Source organism: Protomyctophum bolini (genome assembly GCF_963924005.1).
Source record: "Protomyctophum bolini genome assembly, chromosome: 9".
In the NCBI taxonomy this organism is placed as follows: Eukaryota; Metazoa; Chordata; class Actinopteri; order Myctophiformes; family Myctophidae; genus Protomyctophum; species Protomyctophum bolini.
In genome coordinates this window covers 22,057,945-22,078,422 of record NC_137870.1, presented here as the reverse complement: position 1 = coordinate 22,078,422, position 20,478 = coordinate 22,057,945, and the positions used below count along the sequence as shown (strand labels likewise).

Below are 20,478 nucleotides of genomic sequence, written 5' to 3'. Positions count from 1 at the left end.
TGCAGCACGTCTACATAGTGTAAATTGTACGCTTCTTTCACCTCCTGGCTTTACCCTGGGTTGGCTCATATCTGACTGATATCAAAACATGGATGCAAACAAACCTTCTAAAACTCAACTGCAATAAATCTGAAATTCTCATCATTGGCCAAGACTCCCTCACCGGCTCCTCTCATGACTTCTCCCTCACTATTGATGACTCCACTGTCACCCCCTCCATCCAAGTCCGCAACCTCAGTGTCATCCTTGACCCCACCCTCTCCTTCCAGCCCCATGTCAACCAGACCACCAAAACGGTCCCATGCTATCACACACTGCTGCTAATGCCGCTCAAAAGGTTCTCAAAACACTGATTACAGTATGTTCAAAACTCTGCCGCTCGCCTGCTCACCAGAACACGATCCAGGGACCACATCACACCTGTCACCTGTACTCCTCCGTGAACTTGCACTGGCTCAAACTCAAGTACAGAATAGAATGTATTTTTTGTTGAGGGCCTATATTCAGCTATTGTCCTAACACAAACATTAAATGGCATTGACAATGAATGGAGAATTTTTGTTGTATGTGCCTGAGCAAATGATGATGATGTACGATGATAAGAGTGCCCCTCACTTCACACGGGTGTGATTTTTGAGGGGTGCTAGCCCCTTCTATAAACAGCTTTTGTCCCCATTGACAATGAATTGGGAATTCAGGTCAAATGTCTGCTAAATCTTGTCCCCACACGTCTCAATATTTGCCATTGACAATGAACCGAGAAATTACGTCAGAATTCCGCAAAATATTAAATTAAATCAAAACATTAAACGCCATTGACATTGAAGGAAAAATGTACGTCATATGTCAACAAGCAAATCGGCTAACCACATCACATGTTGATGGGAGTACTTAGCCAATAATGGACCACCTTATGTACCTTATGTACTGTAGCAATATCAAATGTCCGCTAACATAAATTGATGTACGATGACAAGAGCGCCCTTCATTTCACACGGGTGTGATTTTTACTATAGTGTTACTATTCTAGCTATGCCGTCTCTCTGCAACCCTCCAACACAAGGTTTTCAGTTTACACACACACAAACAAAGGACCGGCCCTCCCATTAGCACATTTTAATATGGGATACAGATCTAGTCCATGTGCAATCAAGTAAAAGGCCTAACAAACTGTGGAATGATATTCCAGGATTTTACATCCCATCAAAGGAGGTGCTGATAAACTGGGAAAATGTTCATTGATAGGCCATTTTCATTCATATTGAGTCAAAATTATAATGCATTACTAGACTGGGATCAATTAATTTAGCTGTTTTCTAATCCAGTCTAGAGCGGATTAGACCGCATCACGGACGAGCGGAAACAAAGTGTACTTGTGCTTTTCCAAAAATGATTCCCCTAGGCCAGATTCATTTTTCGTTTGATATAATTTAGTTTGGTAGCCTATAATATTTTGGTATATCCATGTATTCCAACTCGTAGTGTAACAGTATTGTATTTTACTTTTGATGGGCGCTAGGCGCACAGAAACGCTGCTAGAAATCGGAAAAACGCACTCCGTGTGTAGGTACCCTCACAAAAAACATGCAGTAATCCTGGCCTCCCCCTGGCCAGCCGGGGCGCCTGATGAAGGGGAAAGGAACTGGTCGGAATAACGTGTTCCTTCCACGTGCTACATCCGGCCGGGGAAACTCCCCCCTGTCAGGTGAAAAGAAGCAGCTTGGACTCCTCATGCATAGAAGGAAGCATGAGGTTAGTCCGCTGCCCCCCCAGGTTGGCAGAGGAAGTGTCGTGCCCAGGATTACATTCGATAATTGACACTGGGTGAAAAAATGGGTTGCAAAATCGTGGGCTAAAAATTGTAGACAAAAAAAAGCAGTCTCCATACACACACAGTATGGGCATGTTATGTCAGTGACAATGCATCCGTTAACATCGTGTTTGTGAGATCCCGCCTATAATGGAGATCCAGTTGTCCAGAACCAACCATTGGACCAATGTGTCCATATATATGGACAAACATCATTTTGACATCACTGGTGGTGTCATAGACTGGCCATGCCTGACTCAGAACTCCATAAACAGTAAGCGCATAAAAGGGAAACAGACAGAGTCAGACCGATGCAGAATTCTCCATATATGGGCATAAATGGGACACAGACAGACAGATGCAACAGGATTGCTTCCGTTAACATTGTGTTCATTGTGTAAACCATTGTTAAACATTGTGGCTTTTCAAGCCATTAGTGTGACCATTGCAAAAATATCAGCTTGATTTTAAAAGTAATCTCTGTGTGCTTTTCTCCTTTCACAACTCGTTTAGAGATGAAGTTAGAGATGGGCAAAATAGTGCAGGGGAGAGACATAATCTAGTAATGACTCATCACTCAATGAGCTCATGAAAAGAAATGTGCATTTAATTGGTAATGATTACTGAGAATCAATGGAATATGCTGAGCCTTGCACACAAAGACCCTTTTTCAGTGGGGTCTGGAATCAGGATCAGCATGATGGTAAGCAGACCTGCAATATATTTCCTGGACCAGAGGTATTTTGTAATCCTGGAGCAATGCCACATTGCCAGAACTCTCAGTATAGTGCTCTCAGGTAATGCATTTTAGGGGTACAACAGTTAATCAAACAAATACATTATAAACTAATAATCGGTAATCGATTTAATAACATAATCAATTAATAGCCAATCCCTTGTTTGGGCTTTCTAGGCGAAAAGCTTCACAAAATATAGAAAATGTCAAATTAAATAAACTAGAAGATGCAACACTATTTCCACCATTTTGTTAAAAGCACCCATCTCTATTATGCTATTTTAGTTTAAAATGTACAGAATAATCACTAGGAAAACAATTGTTAGTTGCTACAGCCCTAATGCATTTTCCCTGCTCTTGCATGAGATTTGCTCACATTTGAGAGACAACTGATCCCAAAATTCCAGTTGTCACCTGTGAGGACGTGTATGTAACCAAAATGTTTAGTGACCTTTCTTCTATTGTGCCACCATCTGACCAAACTGTCAAATTAGCAAACAGGGGGATTCTTTAGGCCTTGGGCAGAGGTCTGCACCCAAATGCATTCTTCTAGTCTATCTCAAGTCATCTTATGAACATAAAACAGTAGCGTTACAAATACAGACTAGTTCAGTCGCTTTACCACACTAAAACGCCAAGGGAACCAATTATTTGCTGAGGAGTCTTGCTATTGACTATTAGGTAGCATTACTGTGTGTATGCCACCCCTATAGCCTGAGATGGTTGGCAATAGGAAACAAAAGCACATGTAGGCCCTTTGCATTATACTACCACATGTGCATTGTGCATGTATGATCTAATTAGTTCAGATAAAGGTATAGATCTAAGAAAGGAACCTTTTTCATGTGACAGAACCAAGAAGTCCCGCAGGTCTTTATTTGGCAACTATTCTTTTATACTATGTGTGCCTTGTGCAACATTAGTCATGGCACTGACTGGCTGAATGTGGCCTGAACCCCAGTGGTAACTTTGTGTTGTGTTAAAGTATGTTAACATCTGTTATTATTTTATATTCATTTGTTTCCTCCTAAAACTGTTTCTCATCTGTCGAATGGCAGAAGGGCATAAGTGAGTATATTGCGCACACACACCACTGTATAGGGAGTAGGAACTTGGGGAGGAATAAATATCAGTCAAGATTTCACATTTTGTTCTGTTTAAAAGACAAAAGTGGATCTAAAGGACTTGCAGTTTATGTAGCTTAACAAAAAAGAAGTAGAAAAGTGTAGCTCATAATGTCCAGTGGACAGTGCTAATTTAAACCATATACCATACCAACAGTGGTAGCACATGCTTACAATTAAAGTCCGTTATTATACAGTACATTCACAGTCCACAAATATTTAAAACTGCAATAGTATTCTGATTATTTTAAGCATGCAGAATGAATGATTTAAAATGTTTGCTTTTTATATAGTGATCCATTTATTTTTCAGCTAGAAACAAATCCAGGAGTCAAAAATCAGAAATGGTATCAAATAAAGAACAGATGTGATTTGCCTGATGAATAAGGGCATGCACCCAAGTCATTTGTTTGTGACTGCATATCTATCTTTGTTCTTACATCCTCATTCCTCATACAATATCAGACATGTCATGCAGTCCTCACCTAGATCTTAGGATAGAATGCTGCAGGAAAAAAGGGGCTTGGCAGCTAGCTGCGCCATATGTTCTCAATTGATCATGTACACCATAATAAATCCTTAAAGACACACAGTGTGTGCATTTGATATAAATATCATTGGGGATCATCATAAATTATATTTGCATTCATGATAGTTCTATTATTGCAACGCTTTCCTTCAACCAGTGCTCTATGCAAATGAGAGCAAGCCTTGACGTACAAGCTGATGGGATAAGTACTGTATGTCAATCTACCACTCAAGGCCGTAGCCTGAGGCATCTGTCTGGTGGGCCAATGCTGGCATTCTGCTGGCTGAATACTGGCTACTAAGGCATCCTAAACCACCGATTAGAAATCTGCTCACCAGTGACTTCAGTCAGGTCTAAATTCCAAATTGCATGTTTCTTGCATGAGCAATATCTATATCAATGATTTCAGTTACTATAATCAGATGTTTGAACCTCATAACTACTTGGCATTAGCAAGATTTGACCAAACTGGGCCCGGGCGGATAGTGTAGTGGTCCGGGCACCTAGCCAGCCTGACGGCATGTCATGGGTTCGACTCGTGATCCTGACGACCGTGTGTCAACCCGCCCCCCAAGTTATTGAGCTGTATTTTTATTTTATTTTGTCTCTCCATATGGACACATGGCAGCACACAACGGTTCATTCTGAATTGTTTTTTTATTTTAAAGTGCATTCACGTTCTGAATTACAGTCCACATAGGCTACACCTGAATAATGAAGAGTATGCCAAGAGTATGTGTTTTGTCTGAAATAGTGTTGCTATTGGTTCCACAAATTTCCGTAACCTTTTGTGTAGTCACAATATTCTGACATTTCAAAATTGAAACAATTCTGTTCTGTTCTGTTCTTTGATTCTCTGCTTAACACCAGCATATCCACACATCTACACTACAGTGTAGCATCGCATATCTGTTGAGATATCCATGAAACCAGGTGGTGAGAATTGGGCGTTGAAGACACACCATTTGAGCTTTGGTGTAAGGTCAATGTGTATAGATAGAAACACCTGGAACGTATAGACAGTATAGACATGATACTGTAGCAATAAAAGGCCTATTGTACTCTGGGCTCATTATAAAGCTTTTCCTCACCTGTGAACTAGGAAGATGTGGATTTAGTTATCTGCTGGCTCTCTATACTGACCACTGGCCCCCCAGGGCTATATTGTAGGCTATATACTTGGTAACGTTACACATTTTGAGCTTGTAGATCAGAATAGCGACGCTGGGCTTAATTTCGGAGACTGTGAGCGAAAAAAGAAGCAGAAAAAAGAAGTGAAGTCAAGTGAACAAACTGACATTTCTCTCAGTTTTTCTATGGCTCAATATACTGTAAAGGGAATGGTGAGCTGTCAGCATTCACTCAATCAATCTGATTCTCGAAGGCCTCGCCCTTCACAGAACCACAGTCCCATAGAGATACAGAACTAAAGAAAATAATCCCAACTCTCTCCAGCAAGGTTAGATCAACATGGTTACTTCTCAAGAAAAGCAATGTCCCCCCCAAAAAATTAATATCTGAATCTCACCACTTTAAGGTTACATTTTATGAAGGGGGGGGACTTTGGTCATTTATGTCTGATTTGTTTTGGCTTCATCATAAGAGAAGAGAAACATCTAATGCCATTTTCCTTAATATTTTCAAAAGTTGTTATTGCTGTCCAACCTTAAGTAACAATAGCAGCCTTATGAATTATTAATTCAACCAAAGTAAAAATGTCTTGATTCTCTTTCTAATTTCACTTGGAGATTTCATCCAAGATTAAACCCAACTGCTTTTGTTCTCACCCAAACGAAATTGTGTACACTAGCACTGACCCTGTTCACATGATGGCCATTTTGCGCTTGTGTCATACTCAGATGTGGGAAACCACACTTTGTGCCAACAACGCACAAAGCTGTGGTATAATCATGATGAACTACCATTGCATTGCTCAAGTAGTCTCACGTAGCCAGACAATCAGATAACTCCGCCTACTGATATGTCTTGAGAAATCAAAAATAATTTTGCTTGGACACCAGAGAAAACCAGTGGTAACAAACCTACGCCCACTGCTTTTTTTTCTTTTACAGTATGTGATTTTTTTTTTTTTTTCCCTGAACTGTTTCCACTCAGTTTTAGCCAATTCATTGACTTTAGATGTTACCATACCAGCTGACATTTCAGTTCAGCTGAGATCTCTGATTGTCTGTCTATACGCACAACTATTGCTTAAGTAAATCATTATTTGAATCTAGGAGGGATCTAGGAGATGTGCTTCATTTTGATTAATCTCAAATACTTTACTATTCTTGTACAAAATGAAATCATGGAGACAAACGATAATAAATATAGCTGCAAGCAGCTATAAAGACGGGGTCAAGGCCAAAAGGAAAAAAGCTATACGCAATATAGGGCCTACACAATGAGCTATATGAACAGGAACTGACATTTTTTAAGTTATTACTTTCTAAAAATGAAAAAGCAAGAAAAAACAAGACAGAAAAACAATACCTGGGGAAAAGAACAACCAGAGTCTAGACTCAACTCACATGAATGGAAATGCGATTTCAAGTGGAAATGCGAAAAAGTGGATCGAGCAAATCATAAAATGGACTCATTGGGAGATCAAAAGGTCAGAGGTCTTTCGACGAATGACTGTGAGCTTCAGTTCCTGAGGGATTCTCACGGCCTCTACCATATTGCAGAATTTCGTGGAATACGACCGCACAGAACTGCTAAAACTGGCGGAACCCATACGGAAACAATAAGGGGTCTATGCCCTTTGGGCTTTACCCCTAATTAATAACGGTATAATGCCTGCAGACGATGTGCCAGGCATTGATAGTCTAGCCATATTTTCCACTATGGAACTGTGACTTGATTTTGTTTAGGCCTGACAGACCCAGTTAAGGCCACCATGGTTCCCCATGGTTTAGAGTCTCTAAGGAAAGTTGCCTTCCCAGCAATGTTGGGGTGGTTCTCAAATAAGGAGAAACACTTCATCATTCTCATCAGGGCAACAGCATGCTGCTGTGAATCATTATACTCCACAACCACAACGTGCTCTGTTTTTATTCATGCCATAATGTTTTGGTCCATCGACTACAACATCTTCAGCCTGAGCTGGCATAATTACAAGTAGTGTCATCATAAGTTGTCAGCCTTTAAATTAATACTCTCCTTTAAAAGTCTTTAGATCCAATTACCTTGCAATCATTTATTTTCAAAACAAAATGCCTTGTCAGACAACTTGACACCATACACATTTTTATTAAGTGTCAAACTAATTTCTAAAATTATGATACATTTTATGTTAAATAATGCGTTTTCCTGAAGCTAGCACTATAAGTAAGAAGAGAGGTGCAACATAACCAACATTGACAATTTGCCATGGATTTGATTGGTGGATGGAAATTTACATGATGGCAACAAATCAGACTCAACAGCATAAAAACCACAGACAGCAGTGCTCTGTGGTGGGCCTACCAAACTGCATGAAAATTAAAATGAACTAATAACTAACAAGGGACTTGCAGCAATTTCATCATAGTGAATTTGAGGCAAAAGGCTAAAAAAGAGAGAAACGAATCAAAACAAAAGTAAAAGCCTGAACGCAAGCAGCTGGCCTATAATGGGAAGCAGGTTGGGCTGGTTGCTAAGTGACAGAGGCTAAGATGAGTGTCCGTAGTTTTGGCCGTGGTTTTGCAGGAAAAACACTCCTCCTCCCTAGTCTGAGACACCCTCTTTCCTTAGTGCTGTGGTTCTGACGCTGGCGGAGCAGGACAGGAGGCAGGGCAAGCCAAATGAGAAACAGACGCCCTTCACCCCACTATTGCCTATTTCTCCCTGTGGCTTTTTTTGTTTTCAAAGAAAAAAATAAAGGAGCACTCTCCAAAAATAGATTTGGGGCTCGCGTGCCAGTAGGTTTTGAAGGCTTTTTTTTCACTCCCTCTAGTCACGCAAGTTGCCTGGCAAGACCTTGAGGGAGAAGCAGGAAAAAACACAACCCATAAAAGAGGATCACAAAAGAAAGAAAAAGCTCTCTGTAAAGTGTTTGGAGAAAGAATCTTGGGAGGCTGAAGATGGAGCATCCCTGGAATCTGGCCCTCTGCGAGATATAGGGGAGACTTCCATGGAAGCTGCAGGTATGAGGAGCTTAACGGTAATCCTGGCTTCGGTGGGAAGACCTCTGTCAAGGTCTAGCCTAATTTAAAATGGCAAGTACCGTGGGCTTCTCCAGACAAGAGTCTTTTGGGAGATTCATAGTCCAGTTTTTATGCAATCAACAGACATAATAACAACCATGATGCACTCATCATTTAATGCCATTTAATTCTTGCCTGACTGAAGACGATCAAACTGTAGACTGTAAGATCAGGTAATTTAATCATTGAAATGGGACCTCGGCCAGAATACTGGCTAATAAGAAAGACATCAAACTGAATGTCCTCTCCCCCTATGAACACTGCAGAGACACTATTACAGACGCAGCAACTCCGAGCATGTACAAATGCAAAATATAGCTGCTTAGTTACCCTCTTGCCCCAGATGTTAGAGAGGCTGCTGGAGTTCTTGTGCAATGCATTATAGTCTGTAGTTTTCAATAAAGAAATGTTTTAATCCCACAAGTGGCCGAACGCCATTTCTCCCTCCTCGTTTACTGTTGAGCGTAATTCCGGGTGCGCTTGCTCACTCAGTGTTCACTATTGGGAGTCGCCATTGGGAATCGGCCACTTACAGGATTAAAACACTTCTTTATTGAAAACTACGGACTAATGCATTGCATAAGAACTCCGGCATCCTCTCTAACATCTGGGGCAAGAGGGTAACTAAGCAACTAATTTTTTTGCATTTGTACGTGTTGCTGCGTCTGAGGTGTCTCTGCAGTGTTCACAGGGGGGGGAGGGGACGTCGTAGATTGAAATAAAATACATCTACGAGAGTCTAAATCTTAGGCCTAGGATCTTTATGCAACTCATGGCATCCAAACGTTTGCCTTGTTGCATTTGTGTCATTTGGGCCTTAGGCTAGTACCTCTGGAGGGCCGCCCATTTTGCTAGTGTCACTATGGAAAGTGTCTTTAAACATGACAGTGAAAAGGCCACATGATACAACCATTATATCCTCCAGTTATTTTTGATAACTGATGAAAGTGTGTAACGTCACAAGCTGTGTCTTTCTTTATTCTGTCAAGGAATGACAATGGACAGATGACAAGAGCTTTTGTTTGAAAAGCAACCAACAGACTAAAATAATCATGAAGCAAATGGTTCTGAACACTTTCATGGAGAAGTAAGGCTGACAACTGCTACTGACATATTCTTTTCATTTTTGAGTTCAACGTTTGTTTTGTAAACGCCATTGACAATGAAGGGAAAATGACGAGGGAGTTTGTGTGACAGCAATACCAAGTGATAAGAGCTGACTAAAAGTCTGGCTTGGGTGTTATAGTGTGGTACGAGGCGTCAAAAAAACAGCTCCCGTAGGATTTTTGTGCTAAAATTGTTTTTTTTGCAGATCTTGGTTCTATAGAGTCCAAACTATGAGAAAATGATGGGGTTCAAATTTTCCCGACCCCCACCCCGTTTCTGGGGGGGTCATCTATTTGGGACCTCCCAGAACAGTATGCCAGCCAGTTAATGTCCGATTTTCATAATATTAGAATTGTTTTGTATGTTTTAAAACATTCTGAGTTGATTTCTTAAACTTTTAAAGTGGTCAGAATAATCTTTTTTTTACTTTTGGTAGGGGTGTTTCCTCACCTGGGACCTCCCGTACTGACCCCTGGGCCTATTCCAGTTCTCATTACATTCCTCGCTCTGCTCCTGCTCCAGAATATTGTCAAATTAGATCATAAATGAAGCATAAAAGTATTTGTAGCTGGGCTCTGATATAAAAAAATGTTAGTAGCCAATACGAGGGGTCTTCCACAGGGGGCCCATGACCCCTAGGGGGTCCTCAGAGTTACTATAAAGGGGCCCACCCAGTGTTGCCAACTCTCCAGTAACGGAAGTAGCTAGTGGCTCCTCGAAAAGTCGCCAAAAGTCGGCAGGGGTGGGATATGCGCGCGCGTAGCGCGCGCCGCCCCTAGCGACTTTTTTGCGTCCCTAGCGACTTTTAGGCGCCCCTTAGTGCACTTAGTTTGTATCATCTCTTCATTTGATAACACATCGTTTAAACTCATTGTAATATTAAAAAAAAACATACCTCAATTTAACTAATGTTTAGAACGCTATTTTGTTCCGATCCATACAGGAATTAGAAGGTTAATACTTTATGCATCCGAGTGTGTATTTTATTTTTTACTAGCAGACTAAACTGAGCTGCCAGTGCTTCCTCCTTTCTTGCTCTGTCGAGCTCGAGGGGCGCGTTCGGAAATACCGCACCGGAGCGCACTCGCCTAGGCAGAGCAAGAAAGGAGGAAGCACTGGTAGACAGTCTGTGCAGTGTGCACATAACCGAGCCGAGGAAGCCACTGAGCCTGCTGTGACCTGTGAGCCAGACCAGACGCGCCGACCACTTTTAGTTTTGCCAATTTCGCGGATTTGAGGCTGAGAAAAAAAAAAAAAAGATTTTATCTCTGGCGCATATCTGGCGCCTGTCAACACGATTTGTCCCCAATTCACCAGGGGAAAAAAGCTAGATTTCTCGCCAGAAGCTTTTCACTAATTCAGTCGCTAGGGGGGTCTGGAAAGAAGCTAAATATGACGACAAATCCGCTAAGTTGGCAACACTGGGCCCACCAAATCATTGTGGGATAGGAACTTTTTTTCTTTTTTTACATTAAACCACTTGAACCATACCATCCCTTTTCCAAGGAGAACTTTAGCCAACAATAGCTGATCTACAAGGTTGTAGTTTGAGCTTGTAGATCAGCTATTTTCAAAGTAAGGTGCCTCAGACCCAAGTGTAGCAAATATTGCTGCTAAATAAAGATCAGCCAACATCAGCCAGGCTGCTGCTGTCTTTCTCTTTTCTCTTTGTCTTTCTGTTGTCGGTCAGGTGACTGGGAGGGCTACTTGTCATCCTTAAAGGAACTCATCAAGTATTTCTTTGCTCGTGATCTCCTTAAATATGCTCGACTATCTTGCCCAAATGAACGCTCTTGAACAGGATGACCCAGAAACATGGAACGCACTGAAGTCAGGTGAATTTGTGGTGGCAACTGGCAAAGTCAGAGATACCGTTCACTCATCTCTTCACAGATCAAGCCCTTGAGCAGGAAATCAAGAAGCTAAAGGGACATGGGGTGGATGGTTGGACTCAGTAGAGATGAAGCAGCTCTGGACCGACTAGTCACTACCACACCTCATCTTTCTGGTCTAGTGAATCAGTACCTCAACAGCTTCCCAAAAGCTTCCAGGTCTTCAAGGAAAGAACATTATCAGCTCTCAGGAGAGATTGCATTGTGGTCAAGAGAAAATGCTCTCAAGCAATGTAAATTGATTGAGTTGCACTGTGGAGGCAATCTGTTCAAAGAGAACACACCATTGAAGAGTCTGGTTTCATCAGCGCTTGTGTCAGATGGGGCAAGAAATGACATTCTTCCTGGGTCTACACAATTTTCCTGGGCTTACACAATTTTTCTGGTGCTGACTGGGGAGGAAACTTAGTTGGAATCTCCAAGAAGACATGGGTCAATGCCTACTTGAGGCTTGATGATGATGATGATCCTGCCATTAATTGCTTCAAGGACCTTGGAATGGGTTCCATTCCTCCTGAGCTTGTTAACGGCAAGCTTCCATCACCATTGGAGTCATTGGAGCATTTTGCATGGCGTGTTTATAGTCCAAAAGGTCCAACAACCTTGCCATTACTCAGATAGGAACTATTTCGGTCAAAGAACTTGGAGGGTGAGATGCTACCTCCAACTCGTGCTGCACTGCTACCACATATCCTCTGTGCTAACTACGTCACAATGCGGGATAAGTCATTCATACCTGCCAAATTGCCCTGAGCTTCCACCAATCGAACATAATGGATGGAATTCAGATAGTGGAGGGTATGTTCCAGTCAGGTGTCTTGCCCTCCCTGCTCCAAAAGCAATACTTGAGCTCATCAAATGTGGTTGCAAAGCAGGTTGCAAGGGACGGTGCAGCTGCTCAAACAATAACCTGCCTTGCACTCCTCTCTGCAAATGCTATGGTGGAGACTGTGTCAACACTATTAGGGAGGACATTCAAGATGATGATGACGAAGATGAATAGATCCTGCAAATAATGTATTGTAGGCATAATTGACCATGGGCTCTTTAAGAGGATAGGTGTGTGTGTGTGTGTGTGTGTGTGTGTGTGTGTGTGTGTGTGTGTGTGTGTGTGTGTGTGTGTGTGTGTGTGTTGTTAGTGTGAGTGCAGTGTGTGAAATAAATGGACACATTCTGCATGCCCAAAGTGAGAAGTTGCAATACCTTTATTCCCTGCAGTAACATCTGTCAACAATAATGGTAGAATACTAATAAACTATCAAAGTACTTTACATAAACGCAAGATATTCTAATACTATTCGAAATACTTGCAAATCTGTATATATGGGTACAAGAATAGGGGAAAAACTAGTCCCGGCCCCCTGTGGAAGACCCCTGGTATTAACTACTACTCATTTTTGTAATCAGTGCCCAGCTACAAAAGCTTTTAATGCTTTAAGTATTATCTAATTTGACATTGTTCTGGAACAGGAGCAGAGCGAGGAATGTAATGAGTACTGAGATGAGTCCGGGGGGTCCCAGTGAAGAAAGACCCCAACCTAAAGTCAGAAAAGATTATTCTGGCTACTTTCAAAGTGTAATAAATCAACTCAGAATATTTAAAACCCTATAAAACAACCCTAATATTATGAAAATCGGACATTAATTGTCTGGCGTACTATTATGGGAGGTCCCAAAATATATGACCCCCCCCCAATAAGGGGTGGGGGTCGGGAAAATTTGAACCCCATCATTTTCTGACAGTTTGGTCCCTATGAAAGCCAAAAAAGCAAAAAAAGCAGTTTTAGCAAAAAAAATCCTACGGAAATACACCTCGTACCACACTAATAGGGGAAAAACTGGTCCCGGACCCCCTGTGGAAGACCCCTGGTATTAGCTATCATTCATTTTTGTAATCAGTGACCAGCTACAAAAAAATGTAATGCTTATATTATTATCTAATTTGACATTGTTCTGGAACAGGAGCAGAGCGAGGAATGTAATGTGTAATGAGTACTGAGATGAGTCCGGGGGTCCCGGGTGAAGAAAGACCCCAACCAAAAGTCAGAAAATATTATTCTGGCTACTTTCAAAGTGTAAGAAATCAACTCAGAATATAAAAAAACCTATAAAACAACACTAATATTATGAAAATCGGACATTCATTGTCTGGCGTACTATTATGGGAGGTCCCAAAATATATGACCCCCCAAAAAAGGGGTGGGGGTCGGGAAAATTTGAACCCCATCATTTTCAGACTTTTTGGTCCCTATGAAAGCCAAAAAAGCAAAAAAATCACTTTTAGCAAAAAAATCCTACGGAAATACGCCTCGTACCACACTATTATGGTTATAATACAGTTTGAAGTTACAATGGGTTCGTATAGGAGGGGGGCGTGTCTGATAAATTGAATATAAATAGTAAATACTGAATCAAGCAACTTATAAACTGTGAACGGTGTTCACAAAAGCTTGAGTAGAGGTTAAAATTACACCAACATTTCCAAGACAAATATTTTACTTTTACTCAAGTACATTTCTAGAAAGGTACTTGAGTAGTACTCAAGTACTGAGTAGGCTACTTTTAGGTTGGCTATCAACATGGAGGAGTTGTATTTTGTACCACTGTGCAAATAAACATCTGAATTATATAAAAAAGATCACGTTGAGCCATCTGCTCAACATTTCCACGACAAATATTTTACTTTTACTCACGTACATTTCTAGGAAGGCTGTAAAGTACTGAGGCTACCTTTAGTCAACATGGAGGCGCGTTCCAGACCACCGTCTGCTCCAGTCTAGAACAAGGCAGAACTAAAATGACTTGATTTCAATGTTGTTGTTGACATTATTCCTAATCCAATAGTAGTGACCTACTGTAGATGAAAGTTGAGTTATTTGTCACCTTGTGCTTCAGCAACATAGAAATGTATATGTACATTTTGAAGTAACAATGTGTGATGTAGGCTATACAATTAGATTCATATTTCTGAGCAATGCTGTAAAAATAGGACCAGGTCCAAGGGGTTGGCAGCTCTGGGATGGTTAGCTGGCCGTATACTTCGCCACATCCTTGCATGCTGAAAATGTCTGACTTACAGGTTCCCAATCCATAGTAGAAGTGATTGTGTATCTAACATGCCTACTATACATTGCACGCGACCCCCTTGTTAAACCTTTCTTTTACATTTCTTACTAGTATTCAAAATAAATATAGGCCTACATGATAATTATCTAGCAATCATACTAGTTCAAGGTTTCTGGATTTTGTATGAGTGTACCCAGCTAACATTTCCCCGCTAGCTACCGCCTCCCGCTGTCGCCTTCACAGCGTAGCACGCCCGGGCTGGCTTGGACTTCCCCCCGCTGTCCGCGCGTCAAACGAACGCGATCAGTTACTTTTTAATGCGATCGTGAATTTACAGCGATTTACAGTCCCTCCTCACGCTGACGTAAGGCTTGCCTCCCCCGCCCGTCTCTCTCTCTCTCTCAGACAAGGATGTGCATTATATGTATAAAATACATACTTTTTTAACTATTGAATATAATTAAGTGGATTCTTCTTCTACTTCTTCTTCTTGCGGTTATATTTATTATTATTATTATTGTTGTTGTTATTAATAATAATAATAATAATATGTACCTGCAGACTAAAATTATAACTTTAGTTCAGGCTAGCCTACCTAGCCTGGAGCCGAGGCTTTACCCGGCATGCATTGCAGTGTTGTTGTTTTTGTTGAATCGACGTACGGGGGTGGAGGCAGTCGCAGAAGACAAGACTCTCCAACAAATGCTTATATTAGTTCTTACACAGTTTTTCTCCGGAGAAATTCAGTTGAAAGGTCAGTGTATTTTTATATCCGATATCTACCGTGTGTAGTGTAATTGCCCGTGTTAGAATCGTTTCGATCTTTATCTGTGTATGTTTCCCTCTAGCTAGCTAGCCTAGCTACCTGGGCAATCTATTGTTTGGACGAGGGGATAAGGTTAGCATTAGCAAACGTATAACTCATGCTATTTTAACAGGTAACTTCTTATTGTGTTGATAAGTCCTTAAACACAATTATTCGAATTAGATAAGATTTGATACGTTGCTTGTGTAGACTACATAAACAGCATTTAGCTGTAAATCACATTTTTTGTCATTCTTTGTTTTAGAACTTCTCCTATGGTACCACATCAATACAGCATGGGGTCTGTGTGTATGTGGGGTCTGCAAGGCTAAATCTTCGTCAAATGTCTGTCTTGCAAATGTAAAAAATATCACATAGTAGGCTAATGTTTAAAACAGACTTTTTTTGTTATTCTATTATAGGTGCAGATGCAGTGACCAAAATGAGCATTGCCATGCAGGTATTTCTTTTACTCTTCTCTCTGTTGTCTCCTCTAAAGGAACTTTGCTAGGCCACAATTGCAAATAAAGATTTGTCTAATTACAACACATTTTGATTTAATTTTTGTCATTTTATTCATTTTGTTGTTTTATTCTAAGCCTGATTTTTACACTTGGTTGCATGCTGAATATAGCTGGTCTACAAGCTCGCAGCACATTGTGTGCTTGTAGATCTTCTGTTTTCATCAAATTGATTTTTATGTACATACAATGTTTACCATTTTGTTGTTACTGTGATTTCAGACACAGGACTTGGATCTGTTGGGCGTACAAACGGTAAGAACATTTCTACCACTGAATTAAGGTTGCATGCTACAAGCTCTCTTGCCTCAAGTTTGCTGTTACATTTGAAAGAAATTTGACTTGAATTTGATTTCATTTTACAGACAAGGTGACATGCTGTACAGAGCTGAGACATCGTTCTTTAATTTAAGGTAATTGTTCATTTTACCAAGGACAGAAAATTGGCACCCAACAATGTGTAACTGTGTACCATTGTTACCATCATAACATTTTAAATGACTGAGGTGTATTATGATGAGTACTGTGGCACTCTGTGCCACACTATGAGCTTGTAGATCTGCTATTTTTCAACAGATAACAGCTTTTAAAATAATGTTTAAAACCTATGAGGCGACACAGATGCGTCCTCAGGTCTAAATGGGTTAAGGCAGTGGTTCTCACAGCCATCAAAATGTTATCCCACAATAATTTATTTAATTAATTCTGTGATTTCAGACGAACTTTCGCTGGAGGAAGACCTATCGACTTCAAATGCAACCTCTGCTGGAAAGGCTACCACCAGTCGGGTTTCCCTGACCCTCTACTATACGCAACATCCAGACCTCAAGGAACGCACCCAGCTTTCCGTGCTCGGACATACAGACATGGGGACATACATACATTGCTACGCTCAGAAACTCCTGACTCCACTCAGAAGAGAATTGGTGTTTTAAAGACTTAAGCACTTACACTTGAGAACTGATGTCTTCTAAATCCTCACAGATTTTAGTTAAAACATTTGCTGCAAAATAATATATATTTACAGATTTGTGCCACATTTTCACGATGTTTCAAAATTAGCAAATCTACAAACTCGTTTTCAACAGCTTACAGCTTTTTAAATAATGGTTAAAGTGGCTAAAACCAGGGGATCTTGGACTTCAGTGACAGGGACCTGGGGTCTGAGAGCCGGAGACGTTGGACAGGGTGCATTTTGGAACTTCTGCTGGCGGCCACCACCAGTCAGGCTTCATAAAGGAAGGAAACGGACAGGCACGGCAGGCAGCTCATCAAATGGTGGTCCGTGGCTCAAATGGTGAATAACTTTGGCATGAAAAGGGTTCAAACCCACCGCTATAGGGGTTTCCAAATGGACTCTTGAATGTATGCTGCACGATTTCTTGCTCAAAAGGTGAATCTCGATTGTGTGTTCTGTTTATTGCTGTGTAACTGTTATTGCAACATTACTGGGCCTACATAACTAACTCCACACAGAATAGACTTGGTGTTTTATAGAAATTAAACTTGAACTGATTCCACAAAATGTCTTCTAAATCCTCGCAGATTTTAGTTAAAACGTTCACTGTGTTTGGGCCACATTTTAGTATTAGCAAATCTACAAGCTTGTGAGCTTGTAAATCTGCCAACAATCTAACAGCTTTTAAAATTATGGTTAAAGTGTTTGAATGGTATGACTGTTTTCTGAAAAGCCTAGATGTTTCTGTATCATTGGTGTTCAAACGATTTACTCCAATCTGAAAATATGTTGTTCCAGGGACCGCGCTACGAGCTTGTAGGTCTGCTATTTAGTTTTATCCTGAAAATGTGCAAATCTTTGAATATATATTGTTTCAGAGCAAACGTTTTTAAACTCATCTTTGCTTCTGGGTAGTCCCTGGAACAACATATTTTCAGATACTGTAGGTGTCTGCGGCCAATTTCATAATATTTCTGGGGTCCTTGACATAACATAATTTGAGAACCACTAATATAGAAACATAGGTTTTTCAGAAAACTGTGGAAATGTGGACACAATCTTATCCAACATGTTCTGGTGGTTTCAGGAAAGTTGGTGTTTTATAGATTTTAGAAGCCAGTGGTTCTCAGAGTGGTCTTAAAGTGCATTCTCAGCAAAATGACATAAAAATCAACCACTTGTATTCTAAACTTGGTTGTTTACATATTTTTTCTATGTGCCTAAATGATTTCATTGTAACCTTTTTTTTTCCTAATAAAGAAACAAAATTAAGTATACATTTGCTGCTTTATTATGTTTCTATAAATATGTGGGAGGGAGGTGAGCATGGGGGAGGATCGAGGGGTGCGGGGTCATATGGGGGGGGGGGGGGGGGGGGGGGTGTCATAAGACAGCTCCACGCTGTCCTGCTGCTGCCGTCGTAGCTGACGTTCGAGTCGCGGCAGAGAAGCGGGGCGCCGGCTACACGCGCGTCGGCGCGCACGGCACACGCTGATCAAGAACGACGCGGCCACATCGTGCGACGCGCCCGGCGGAGGACACGATCGGCGGCGCGCGGCGACCGCCTCCCGCAGGCGGCGCGCCATAACTTGCTAGCTGGGTACATACAGGCTTTGTATAAGATGCAAGAACATCAGCGCATGCAGTGCAGGTATAGTTTCAGAGAGTTACTTCTCTGAAACATGACTTACCTGTACAAGGTTCTATAAATTCAATGTGAAAATATTAAAGCAATTCATTGATATAAATTAAAACCGCTCCTATCCAGCAGAATAACAAACGCTCCAAATGATATCTCAAGGTTGTTTATTTCCCCAAGACAACGTGAAAAACTGCAACACAAAACATAACAATATCCTTTTAAACACAATGAAACATGAAATATCCTTGTTGTCAGTCAATCATGATGTCCGTATTATGTAAACAAACACGAGATGTACACAAACAATTAAACGATCGACGGAATTACAATACTGTTTACAAACAAAGAAAACAACAACATGTAACATACCGTGTGCGCCTTCTGCAGATTATTTTAGGAGAGCTACTTTATCTTCTCTTATATTCTTTATTTAAGGACACTCTTTTTAGACGTGCACCACTGAAACTCAAGCTTGTTCTGACTGATCAGTTCAGCTCACACAGGTGCAATCTCTAATCACAGGGCTCTGTTCCTGCATGCCCTTTTAGGTCATAATGAACAGCAATAAAGGACCAGGCACCACACACAGCATACAAATACAATATGTACCCAAATAGACATACATATAATGTTCACATATTATACATTTTCAGAAAGGTAAGCAATAAAATAGAATATTACAAAATACCCATTGCTGGGACAGCTACATAAATATTAAGAATTGTACTTCTACTTTACTTGTCTTGTTCTACACATTGAATTTACTTTAAGTATTTTTAAAAGCATGTACTCTTGAGTTTTGAATACTTAAGTACCTGTATATTTAAAAGCCATTACTTTTTTACTCTTACTTGAGTAACATTTTGACTGAGTCTCAGGATTTTGAGCTCTGCAGTGTTGTTAGCTCTGCTGCCACGCTGCAGTGTGTCTATGTAAGTGGTGCGCCTGTTTCCCTTCCTGGCTCCCACAATGTCAGTTTGCTTGCCACTAGTTCTGGGTGCCTGAAGTAGTACCCAGCCTCATCCTTCTCTCTCTGACCTTGTCTGTGACCCGTGGGAGGCACCCGTAGAGGCCCACGTTTTTTATGTGGTCCACCCATGTGACCCCATGCCATTCATTAGTACTCTTGTGTAGACTGCGTACAGGGGCTTGTCATGCTGTATAGTGAGTCATGTCTCTGCCCCGTCCATACAGTAATGATTGATCGATCGAGTGAGTGAGTGAAAACTTTATTAACAGTTTATAGCACAGTAAGGTCAATACCAGGTCGGCTAAGAGGATTAACAGTGCCACTTTAAAGGTATATTCAGTGATTTCACTTAATTCAAATATCACTTATTTTTTTGTTTTGTTGTGATAATCCTCTCTACTATAGAGTGTGCTGACCATATAAGGAGTTCCTCCCTGTCCCCAGTTAACCCCTGGGGGTCAAAAAACCTTAGGTTTCGTTTTTGGTTCTCTATCCTGATTGGATGAAAGCTTGGGTCCCAAGGCAAAAACAAAACCTAAGGTTTTTTGAGTGAAATCACTTACTCTACCTTTAATTCATCCAGTGGCATTGCAGCTGTTCGTACCACAGACAGACCACCCTGGGCAAGACCGCGACTGAAAAGACTATCAGTGGAAGTGCGGGGTTTTAGCGGAAGTATCGCCGAAGGAAATGACGTTGATGCTTTACAAATCAGTTTACTTCTCCGCAAATGAAACAAGTGTTGTGATTGGTCGGGAAAATAGCGTATCCGGGGGAAATACATTTGACGGATATTCCGGATGATACAACCGCCGATAGCTTCTCAGTCTTAGGTTGTGACCAGGCTTTTCTTTTCGCAGATAAGTAAGCCTGGGACCGAGGCTACGGACAGACAGACAGACACAGTACGTTTTAACAGCGGGCGACAGCCAGACGAATGTTCCGGAAGTGCATTATTTGTCTATGAGACCCGGCGATTACCGGCGATAGCAGGCGAACAGGCCATGGTTGAAAAGTGGGCGGAGCAACGTCGCACCGAAAAGATAAAAATAATTCATCTTTTCAGGCGATTGGGCGATGACAGACAGACAGGTGCCACTCAAACATATAAACTATTAGAAATCAAACAAA

The 20,478-nt window shown here is 41.1% G+C and overlaps 2 long non-coding RNA genes across 2 annotated transcripts in view; one reads left to right on the top strand and one right to left on the bottom strand.

Moving 5' to 3' along the window:
- Positions 1 to 20,478, bottom strand: part of LOC308321575 — a 287,191-nt gene that overhangs the window by 123,928 nt on the left and 142,785 nt on the right. The window lies entirely within an intron of this gene.
- LOC308321065 lies at positions 15,679 to 17,887 on the top strand. The gene is made up of 4 exons (XR_013964585.1): positions 15,679 to 15,716; positions 16,000 to 16,032; positions 16,143 to 16,190; positions 16,495 to 17,887. It is a non-coding gene; the product is annotated as an uncharacterized lncRNA (long non-coding RNA).